The sequence below is a fragment of the Taudactylus pleione genome, unplaced genomic scaffold (assembly GCF_031769625.1).
Source record: "Taudactylus pleione unplaced genomic scaffold, aTauple2 ptg000041l, whole genome shotgun sequence".
NCBI lineage: Eukaryota > Metazoa > Chordata > Amphibia > Anura > Myobatrachidae > Taudactylus > Taudactylus pleione.
Genome location: NW_028284443.1, coordinates 77,001,305 through 77,013,700, shown reverse-complemented (window position 1 = coordinate 77,013,700; position 12,396 = coordinate 77,001,305). Strand labels below are relative to the sequence as shown.

The following is a 12,396-nucleotide window of genomic DNA, read 5'->3' as shown; positions in this document are numbered from 1 at the left end:
GGACAGCTGGTACTATTAGAGGAAAAGACTGGGGGACAGTAATCATCAGTAAGATAACAGTTCTAATAAAATCATATTACTAATGCAAATGGTACCAAATGAGCAAATATATTTGATTAATATAAAATTTTTTGATATGGCAAACTCACATTTTGTCCTGCCACAAAACTTCTGTTACTATCTGGTTGACCCTCTGTTGCATGATGATGACATTGGCTTTATTGCTACACAAACAGTTGACTTCCACACCATGTGATCTCCTGCATGAACAGTGAATACCAACTTAATACACTGCCTGTCCAGGGAGGATCAATTTCTTCAGAGGTTCCCTCCCCATTGCAGATGAATCATATAGGTAAGAAAATACTCATTCACATGCTTACTGTGCTCATTTAGTGAAGAGAAGGACTGTGGGCATTCCCATCTGCTTCTGGAGCGGTGGGCATGCCCCCAGCATAACTAAAATTGGGGAGTGGCTTGTGGGCATGGCACTTCACATTGGGCAACACCCCTTGCCACAAGGCCATGCCCAATTTTTTTGGGCACACACCTTCGGTGCAATCACATAGCGCCGCTTTCACAGTTTTTTACAGGGCCTCTTTAGATTCCCAACAACAGATGATTCCATTTGCAGTGTGGTGGTACTGCAAAGTGGACTAGGACAAATGCCATTGGCAAAAAAGGAAGCAATATGCGGTCAAAATGCATAAGGAGACGAATATTCTGCTGAATATTTTGAAATTGAATTAATAAAGTGCTGTAAAGAAGAGAGAAATGTCATCTCACTGCAGAGAGATCCTGCTGAACATCATAGGTTCAGCAGGATGTAGTATGTACAGCTAAAAATAAATAGCATGGAAATGTTATAAATGATTTTTAGAAATAAACATGTTTTACATCTCTCCTCTGAAATTTAGAAAACACAACGCTATAATCTATTATGCAATTTTTATGACATCATATACATTTTTTTAAATGATTGTAGCCAGCATCAGAGTAATAAATCACATATTTATGTCAACTTCTCCTGAAAGTACCAAAGCATGTACTGTTCCATCATCTGCAGAACCATTACTTGTTTTCTACTTCCCTGCGTTCCTTCCACTTCATGTCTAATGCATATTTTCCAGATCTAAATTCACAGTTTTACATCAATACTGGTAAGATCTCAGTGATTCATTTGTTAAAGATTTATTTCTGTTCCAAACCAACAACTTGGTTTAGGTAGCCTTTCATATACATGTAAAAGAGAATAGGTATGAGTTTAATTTCACACAACTATAATTTCATAATAACAAGGGACTGGAAAACTTTGCCTAGCAGCTTGACACAGTTAATGCTAAGCTATTAGCCATGCATTAGAGGAGGGACTGTACAAGTCCCTTCAGCATCTTAGGCATCTACTGTAGCCAAAGCGCTGTATTCAGTGAAGCAATGTTTGCCTTCCTCTGTGAATCCTTAGTATCATAGCAGCAAGCTTTTATTTTATCTTCCTATTTCCCGATTTCACTAGGGTATTAAAAATTTGATCTCAACAATGGTTCAGTTCATATGCATATTACAAACTGCTTTAGGGACTGCTCAGTGCAAAATGGGCGGATAATGTTCAAGATTAACTTGACTCATGAGTGTGAGCTGTCAACTATATCCTTTAGCTGGGGAGAAGATTTTAAACAGTACCTGGAAAATTGTGAGGCCTAATCTTTCTGCTGTGCTGGCTGTCTGTATAATCCATATAATGCAAATGCGCTTTCCATCTGGCTGAAACACTCATGCTGTTAAGTGATTTAAACATTTTGCCTGGTGTTAGTCTTGTTAATACCGAGAACTTTTTGGAAACTGTTACCTTTTTTTTTTCTTTGCATAATTTATTGTAGTCGCACAACTGTGCCAATTTTCTGCTCTTAAAAAAAGAAATATATCAGTAGGTTCTGTTGTCACTGATATTTTGTTTCGTTTTTCTCTTTTAGATCTTATCAGTCTACAATCCAGCAGGACTTGTTCCAGATGGGTTAATAACAGTTTATTTTCAAATTAGATTTATGTACTGGAAAAAAACAGATATTTAACTTGACAGCAGGTAGAAGAGATATATGCGAGCTCTTTCCTCAGAGGTCTTTGAAATGGCCATTTTTAATTATAAGAGGTTTACAATCAGATTGTAGCTGTAACAACTGGGAAGCCTAAGTTGATATTTGAGAACATCAGATAATTGCTTGAAATGTTATTTTATTGTTCAATTATTTCAATCTGCATATTTTGCAGTCTTCTATCTATATGTTGTTGCTGGTTGCTGTGAATTGAAGAATAAAATGCTTTTTGGAGACTTTAAAGATAAACTTTAGTGCTTCTTCTGTAAATGAAATTTAATTTAAAAGGATTTTTATTTCTGCTCTTGCTGTTTGAGCGGAATACATATATGTTCATGTAATGTGTTCTCATTTTTGAGCTACACAATGTGTGACTGCTGTAACTTATAATTAATGAAAAATAAACTGTTTCTTGCTTGTAATGATTAATTATACAGGTAAAAGTTAGCCTCAGGCAACTGACAGCATTGCTTAATGTTTGGCTATATTTTTGTTTTTAGCTCATGCCATATATGTCTATTGGGCTGTCTGGAAAGATTAAGCTAAGTTTCTAGAAACATATAACTACTATGGGACCCCTCAAATAGACCTTGGTTGTGGCCACCAAATCATGAGGCTTGGTGCAATTTTGCTTAATTTTCCTCTTAAGTTTAGACTAACCTTTCCATAGATGTTATATTACTGTGACCCTTGCATCCAGCCCATCTGTGTCGCCCCTGTTTGTCTGCCTCCTCCCCTTTAGAATGTAAGCTCTCATGAGCAGGGCCCTCTTCCCTCATGTGTTTCTCCTTCACTTAATTATACTTTAATTCACAACAGCTCCAAACCCTTGGTTGCTGACACCATGCTGCTTATTTAAGTGTTATGCAGCAATGTATAAATCATGTATCTGTCCTGCATTGTTTGTACTGTTAAAAACTGTTTTCTTGTGTGCTCATTTGTCTATGTACTGTGTAAGGCGCTGCGGAACCCTTGTGGCGCCATATAAATAATGGATAATAATAATAATGGACCTGATTCACAGATAGACACAATAGATGCAATGCTGATATTTACGCAGTTGGGTGAATATTGGTAACCTGCACATGTGTCAACTTTCATTACCATTGTCGCTCACAGTGAGGATTTATTAGCAAAGTGATTGACAGGCAGGACTTTTTGTGGGTGGCAACAGGAGGGTGGCAAATTAAAAGCAAGCATGTTCTGACAATTTCCAAGGAGTATTTCAGCCTGCAACTGCGATCTCATATGCAGTCACAAAGGCTCCAGTGTCTCAGTTCCCGCAGCCATAGGGTTACTCAAAAGGCAGATTATTAACTGATCTATGACCGATGCTTCATCTTTGTATGCAGTCGCTTGGATTTGCAAAGTGGTCGGTGACCACTATTCCCACTAAGAAGTCTAACAATTAATTCCTGCTGCTTTCTCTTATTTTCACACAATAAACTCAATGAGTACTAAATATTTTTGCTGACACTATATGTTATACCACTTATTCAGATGAGCTGGATAAAACTACCTTGCTTCTTAGAACCCTAAGAAATATTGAATACAAACCTTTGAAATGAATCCTGCCCTCTTCTAAGAAAATGGTAAACCCAGAAATAAAATGTCTTACTACCTTAAAATCACTTAAAAACATACTCATAATAGAACAATATTTTAGGATATCGTAAACCAAAAATAGTATACTATACTATATATGAAATGGGATTGAAATGCCGGATGCTGATTTGTCGGTTAAATTCCCGACAGCGGATGCCCGACAGGATCAAGATCCCGACAGGGGCATGTAAGTACCCTAACCTCCCTAACCCTAACCCTCCCATTGTGGTGGCTAATCTTAACCTCCCCCTTAGTGCCTAATGCTAACCTACCCCTGGTGGTGCCTAACCCTAAACCCCCCTTACCACTCCCTAACCCTAACCCTCCTGGGGGGATGTCCAGCCCTAACCTTTCCCTGGGGATGCCTAATCCTAACCTCCCCCCCAAACCTAATCCCGCTAGACGGCCTAATCCTAACCCTCCCCCCACTTGGCTAACACTAAGGGCGCCCCGGACTTACCTTCATTCGGGATGGCGTCCTCAGTGTTCCAGCATCGGGATTATGATAGGCGTCAGTATTTTGACGCCTATCATAAATCCCTAGCCGGCATTCCACTGTCATATGACTACATCCCATATATATATATATATATATATATATATATATATATAAAGTCAATATTCCAGCACTCAATAGTAAAGAGGAATGAGAGTCCCAGGTGCCATCCACAATGCCACAAATGTGCACCGAACCACAACAAATGAATCGGCGGCACTCTGGTGAAATAAATGCAACTCACATAGCTGTAGGATAAAGCGATGTTTCAGCGCTCTTTAATGGCACTTTCTTCAAGCTGGTAATACACAAACAAATGTAAAAACAAACCTTAAATAGCCAGCTGATGTTGCAGCTGACTTCCGTTCACACAAGCGCGCACCGCCGTACAGCGGGCGCACTGAACAATATGTCATAACTACCTTCCCTGGTTGCCATGGTAGTATAACAACAACCCAGTACATAGTGTCACATAATGCAGATATACACAAATAACAATAATGACATAATGGCAGATCGACAAACACATAAAACCAAACCTATAGAATGAATCATATTCAAAAACACAGGCCAGCTGCTGCTAGACTGTGAGCCCAACACAAAACAATTTTAGTTACAAGCGAACATAAAACATGAAAAATATCACAGAATAAAAACAAAAATTGACAAAAAAATGTTTTTGAAACAATAGCAACACGTGGCTAATGCTGATGGCACCTATAAATCTATGGCCACCAATACATAAACTATATTAAGGTCTCCCAAAATCATTTAATGAAACAATCAAGGTAATATACAAAAGATGAATAGCAATAACTAAATGCCCTATTAGATAAAACATTGTAGTCCCAAGGTCTCATTGAGGCCACGGGGTGCCAAAGTATCTAATCTCATTATCCAGTTAGCCTCCCGTTGCAATAACCTTTTGCTGCAGTCACCTCCCCTAACCAAAGGGGGTACATGATCAATGATCCTGTATCGCAAAGAAGCGATGTTATGCTTAGCCGCAGCGAAATGTCTTGCAACAGGTTGCTCACTGGTGCCATTGACTAATGCAGCCCTAATGGCTGAACGGTATTGAGCCATTCTGACACGTAATGTACATTCAGTCTTCCCAATATACATTTTGGAGCATGGGCATGTAATGGCATAGACGATAAACGTGCTGGTACAAGTCAAATGATACCTGATGTTATATTTGTGCCCAGTGTATGGATGGAAAAAAACAGAACCTGTTTCCAAAAAACAACAAGTAGTGCAGTTTGTGCATCTAAAGCAACCCAATTTGGGTTTCCCCAAGAAATCAGTATATATAGATATATCAAATAGCAAAGTCTGAAAGGCACTCTAGATTTTAGTAAAAAAATAAATTTTCAACACTCAGTGTAAGTCAACATTTCATATATATTCACATTTCCATGGTGATGGGTCACGCTAATGAAACACGCCCCCCGGCTGGCGCTGCGATGCCTGGGCGCAGGCAGTGACGTTGCGGATGCCGGACAGAGAATGCGTGGATGTGCTGTACAGATGAGTCGCTCTATATATATATATATATATATATGTTTGTTTTGTTATATACCAGTGATAATGCCTTGATAAAAGAAGTTGAAGTCCTCTGAAATGTTGACTTACACTTTGAGTGTTGAGAATTCATTTTTTGACTAAAATCTGATTGCCTTTCGGACTTTGCTATATGATACTTATGCAGTCCCAAGACTGCTGAAAGAGCACCCAGCACCTACAATAATAATAGCAGTGCCAGGCATGAAACTATATATATATATATATATATATATACATATAAAACAAGTCCCTAGGGTGGCACTCCAAAATTTCCAACAGCATTGCAGGTGCCCTCCAATAAAAGCCATATACAGGCCTCATACATACAGTCCCAATAGGCGGCACTCAGAATTAATGCAGGCAACACAGGTATGAAGTGAAAAGATCACCGACGTTTCAGATCCTCTTTATTGCTCCTTCATCAAGGTAAGAACAAGACAAATGCACATAAAACAAACATTTATAGTTACACATCGATGTGCAGGGTCCGCGTCATGCTGCCTCCCAGGCTGGGGTGCATATCGATGACGTCATCACACCAAGCCCTCATCTCGGTGCAAAGACAGCGTCAGATCCGAGATAGTGGAACCGCCCATCGTCAGCATCACTCATGAAATCTCATTAGCTGGGCTTCCCCCAGCCCTCTCCCGTCACTGATTGGATGCCGTGCGCATGTGCGCAGCATCCATTCAGAGTCTCCAGGGTCCGGCACCGCTGCACAACTGTGGCAGTGGGGATACCCAACCTCTGAATTTAACCACCCACGGGCCACCACGACCCACGGGTGGAACAGCGGGACAGTAATGTCCCGCTGAAATCGGGATGTTGGGGAGGGGTGCACCCTTTATGGATGGTGCCACTGTGCGACCACTCAGATCAAACACCCCTAGTGCCGGCCCTGGTGTAACGTGGCCTGGAGGATTACACATATCTTTGCAAATATATGCAACTACGATCTCTGATTTATCTACCACCATGTAGGTTTTCAAGTCTTATTGCTGATATCATTCTGAGTGCAGGGGGATACCTTTTTTGTTTCATGCCGTGGTACTGTATGCATGCACCAAAGGCATACATTAAAAACATTGGGCATGACCATGCACCATGAGGGGCATGGCCACTCAAAATGGAGGCATGTCAACATGACATGCCACCCATTTCTTGTCACTCTGGGAGCATTCTTCTCTATTCTATTCTAAATACACCATACCTATGGTGGTTTCTCTGCTATGAGGTACCTCTGAAGAAACTGATCCTCCCTGGGCAGACAGTGTTGCTATTCACTACTCATGCAGGGTCACGTGGTCCAGAAGATGCTTACTTATGTAGAAATATAACCAATGTCATCATCATACAATAGAGGTTCAACCAGACTCGTGCCACTTGTGTCACCTCCTTCCCAATTGTACCCCCTCCAGCCTCCCACCTCTTGTGTCTCTCCAGCCTACTGTCTTTACAGCCTCCTGTCTCCTGTCTTTCCAGCTTCCTGTAGGGGAACTTCAACATCACTCCAGCCTTCTATTTTTACTGCCCCTATATCTCCATCTTCCTGTCCCATCACTCCAGCCTCCTGCCTATCCAGCTTCATGCCCCCTGTGTCTCTCAGTCTCAACCCTCTGCCCCTATTTGTCCCTCAGCCCCCCCTCACCATGTGTCTCTCAGCCTCCACCTGTGTCTCTCAGCCTCCCCCTCTGTGTAAATCAGTCTCCCACTGTGGCTTTAAGTCTCAATCAGCCTCCCCATGTGTCTTTAAGCCTCCCACTCTGTGTCAATCAGGCTCCCCATGTCTCTCAGGTAGACTGGGGAGACATCATCCACTGTCTCCCCAGTCAGGCCTGGTCTTCAACTCCAGCCCTGCCAACCACAACACATGTCTCCCAAGGCAGGCCAGCATAGCTCAGCCCACACTTACCTTCTCCTGTTGCTTGCTGCTCAGTCTTTGCAGGTAGCTGGACTCCTCTCTTCAGTGCCCAGACACGATGTCATGATTTCACAACACTGAATTTCTAGTCAAAAAAACGTTATTGTGCTGCTGCCTTGACTTTGCCTCCAGTCTGTGCAGTTTCTCCCATTTTCATGTCAGACATGAAAATTAAGCAAACTGTGTCTCACCAGTGGTAAGGTGGTAGGGGGTATGGCATACTGGTTACAAATTTCTTAATGATATGCCATACCACCCTGTACTGCCATACTTGCACCACTGACCGTATGGAATGTAAATGTGGACTACACAACATGGGATGCCTGATGAGTGCTTTAAAAACAAGATTAATTGAACATTTATGCCAATTTAAGATTTGTACATAGCTCATGCATCCCAGAACATTTTAAATCCAAACATAACTTTACACTGGATGATATTAAAGCTTTATAAGGATACAGCATATCAGAGCTAATTGGTGTTATATAGATGTGGAAAGACTGGCTATGCAATTAATAACCTTGAAACCAGGTGGACTTAACCAAGACTTTGAGATTAAATGGTTTCTATAAGGACATTTCTCTAAAAAAAAAGCTTTATTAGAGTTATATCCATAACATGACTCTTAATACCTTCAGACAAGATATTAAGGCTTAATATCTTGTCTGAACACCTTACCTTTTAACATGATAACATTTATTATATTTCTCTATGTTTTGAACTCATAATGTTTTATTATACTATATGAGTTATTTTATATATTTTATTTATTTTTAATACATGTTTTATATATGCTGTTATATGGCAATGACCTATGTTTTATAGTAGCGTAATTAAACACACTCTTTTCTTTGATTAATTCACACAACTTTCCCTCACAATGCCTTTTGTTTACAACCAATAGTGATATAATTTCTGGTCTTTCTGTTTGAAAACTGGAAGTTGGGTATGTTAAACATCCTCCACTATCTTTTGATTATTTACCTTTCAAACCATCACTTGGTATAACACCAATCTAGTAGGGACCTTGGTGATAGGATTCCTGTATAATTCCTTACATTGAAGGCTACTTCCAGAAGTGGGGCAGTTGACAGCCTGAAACCAGAAGTGGGGCAGAAAGAAAGATCTCTGTCTATAAATCCACCAAAAAAGTATCTCATTAACTGGGCACTCCATGGGGACCATACAAGACAGGAATTTGACCATATTGAATACAGATATACCAGAATCTGTTTTAGTAATGTCACTTCTGGTCACAGACTTCTGAGCTGGAAGTAGGTCTAATGAGACCATATAAAAGCAACCATTATGAGCACAAGTTCTATATCTTAATAAAGAGCCTTTTAGGCTCAGCACACGGTGATAAGTGGAACTAAAGAAGATATCAGAGCCAGCCACACACCACCAGGAAAGAAGGAAAGGCTTCCAGGACCTCCACCTTTACCATTCTACCATGTGTATTTACATTTTATCTCTGGTAGCAGTCTGGATGTTATGCTCCTTTATACCTGTGTATTCACCAATTTGTTTTTTTATTGTATATGTTAATAAAGTGTGTAAACTTTTACAGAAGGAATCACACCATTGTTCCCATTTTACATTCCATATAATACTGAACATACTGTAAGAGGAGAGTAATGTTCTATTATCTTATCCAATTTAAGTGCCACACTGTTTGCCCACATTAATTTTATCCTAAGTCTTCACAGGGTTCAAGACAACATAATAGTCGCCAATGCTGTGAGTAGATTTTTGCTGTCTAACTGATAACTAGAAGCTGATTGTTTGGTACAGTATAGGCAACGTCCTCTAAATGGTTTGATACATCCCCTACTGAATGTACAGTAACTAAGCCTTTAGTTTGTTCCCCCTCTTGTCCTATCATCCGATTTAAAGTAGGGATGTAGCTCCCACCAATGTGTTCAGAAGGTACTTATTGTATGACATCTTTAGGTCCAGCTGCACCTGTCAGCAATTTAAAGGTTTTACTAGGTCCTACACCCCAGGATGAGAGTTATCAGGGAGAGACATAGGGTAGGTCCCTATTTCCTTTATCAGACACAGGGCCTGATTCTGATCTGGACACAAAGTTGATGTTTTACGCAGATTGAGCGATTGTCCGCCATTGCGCATGCGTACAAGCCGCACTGTGCACATGCAGCAACTGAATTGTGATTGTGCTACAAAGAGGATTTACTTGCAAAGTGATTGACAAGCAATTGGTGTTTGTCGGAGGTAATGGGGGCTTCAGAAATGCAGAAGGTCGATTGGGCTAGCGATCTGCATTGATGTTTCAAATGTTTATGTTATGGCACGCTGTCGGACTGATATGAGAAGGCAGCAATGGGCATCCCTATGCTCAAGTAAACTTCTGAGTCATTAGCATATATTCGCATTTGCGGAGCGAATTAAATCACAAATGTAATTGTAAATGTAATTGCAATTGCATCTGGATCGCACTCAGGGCCTGATTCAGATCTGCTCGCAAAATGCGGCCGCTCGCTCCTAGTGTATGGAAAGTTAGCTAAGTGGTCAAGGCAGCTGCTCGCACGGCAAGGCATAATCACGCCCACTATGTCTGGGCGAGTGATCACTTTGTGTTTGTAGATGCCCACCAGCCAGTCTTTAGCCACCCACTTGCGTACGTCATCATCAGGAAGTATATACAACCATCGGTACATCGGGTTCCATCGAATCTGACCGCAGTGCTTGCGGTTGACTGTACCCTACCGCAAGCACTGTGAGTACTTCAGTGTAAAAATCAACCAGCTGACGTGTACTATGATGCTGCCTGTTAATTATGCACACCCCAGAAATGGTGTGAAAACACTCTGGCATGCCTGCGTCCATAACTCCACTCCCCCGTTACTACTGGCCTGCCCCAGTTACCACCCACAAATGGCCACTCCTGTCACTCATTCCACTAGGCTATCTTGCAGGGCGAGCGAGAAAAATCTAATCGCTCGTACTAGTTTGCGCACACTCACTGAGAACTACACACATGCACACATTAGTGAACATCATCTGCAGCGAGCGGCCGCTTGCTAGCGAGCAGGTCTGAACAGACAATTAATGTCCCACAGACAATTAATGTCCCACAGACAATTAATCTCATCAGATGAGAAAAGGGTGGATAAATCATAACCATATTATGTAAGGAAATTATTTATTGAAGTTTGGGCACAAAATGGAAACTTATAGTAAGCAGGTAAGCATAATTATAGGCAATATGAAATTCATAATTTCTTACAGATTTATTTTTGCTAATAAAATGAAGCCATTTTCAGTAAATATTATTGTAATGCACATTAAATATAATCTACAACAGACAATACTGAAACTACACCTCCAATGATTTCATATCGTTGATTTAAATCAAAATGTAATCCCTTTCAGAAATATATCCTGTTTACCTTTCATTCCTGTGAAATGTTACGGACAGCAGCTTCTGACAGCAGATTTATCTATATGGTCTGTTGCTGTTGCCTGTAGTGGTTACTGTGGTGAAAAAATTAAATACTCCAATGATCCACACATTATTCCTGTGAATCGACCTTGCAGGCACCAAATGTGATATTTTCAAAATCAAATATATACTGTATTTGGAATAAGTTTCACTTCAAAGAACAAAGGAAGGCATACATATATTAACCTAGCATTGTTTTGTATGTGTTGCATACAGAATTGTAAGAAATAACTTTATTATGCTTCCCTCCTAACATTACAGATGGCCAAAGAAGTAAACAACATAAGTACAAAAGATACTTTTTTTAATATATTCTGTTTTTTATTTCTATTCCACAAATGTACTCACACACCACACAACATTAAATACATAATAATGCATAAATGAATGCAAAATAAAATTTGGCAGACAAATCATTGCTATAATAAGATATAGTAGTAATAGTAGTAAGTATTAGTAATGGTAGTAGTGATATTAGTAGTAGTGGTAGTGGTAGCGATGGTAGTAGTAGTAGTAGTAGTGGTGGTGGTGGCAGTTGTAGTGGTGGTGGCAGTAGTAATAGTAGTGGTAGTAGTAGTTCTAGTTTTAGTAGCAGCAGCAATAGTAGTAGTGGAAGTAATGTTAGTGGTAGTAGTAGCAGTGGTAGTAGCAGTAATACTAGCAGTAATAGTAGTAGTAATAGTACTAGTAGTAGCAGCAATAGAAGCAATAGTAGTAGTAGTTGTAGTAGTAGTAGCAGCAGTAGTAGTTATGGTAGTAATGGTAATGGTGGTAGTAGTAGCAACAGTAGTAGTGGTAGTAGTGGCAGTAATGGTAGTAGTAGCAGTAGTAGTAATGGTAGTGGTAGTAGTAGTGGTAGTAATGGCCGTGGTAGTAAGGGTAGTAGTAGCAGTAGTAGTAGTAGTAGTAGTAATGGTAGTGGTGGTAGTAGTAGTAATGGTAATTGTAGTAGTGGTAGTAATGGTAGTGGAAGCAGCAGTAGTAGAAGCAGTAGTAGTAATAGCAGCAGTAGTAGTAATAGTAGTAGTAGCAGTAGTAGCAACAGCAGCAGTAGTAATAGTAGTGGTAGTAGCAGTAGTAGTAGTAGTAGTATTAGTAGTAGTAGCAGTAGTAGTAATGGTAGTGGTAGTGGTAGTAATGGCCGTGGTAGTAAGGGTAGTAGTAGCAGTAGTAGTAGTTGTAGTAGAAGTAGTGGTAGTAATGGTAGTGGTGGTAGTAGTAGTAATGGTAATTGTGGTAGTAATGGTAGTAG

At 40.2% G+C, this 12,396-nt stretch overlaps 1 long non-coding RNA gene across 2 annotated transcripts in view; it reads right to left on the bottom strand.

Moving 5' to 3' along the window:
* Positions 1-12,396, bottom strand: part of LOC148538271 (uncharacterized) — a 559,751-nt gene that overhangs the window by 489,773 nt on the left and 57,582 nt on the right. The window contains exon 1 of one of the 2 annotated variants that reach the window (XR_015872582.1): positions 2,751-2,832. The exons of the other annotated variant lie outside the window; for it this stretch is intronic. This is a non-coding gene — a long non-coding RNA (uncharacterized LOC148538271). Of the gene's footprint in view, positions 1-2,750; positions 2,833-12,396 lie in introns of those variants that run through there. 2 annotated transcript variants of the gene reach the window in all.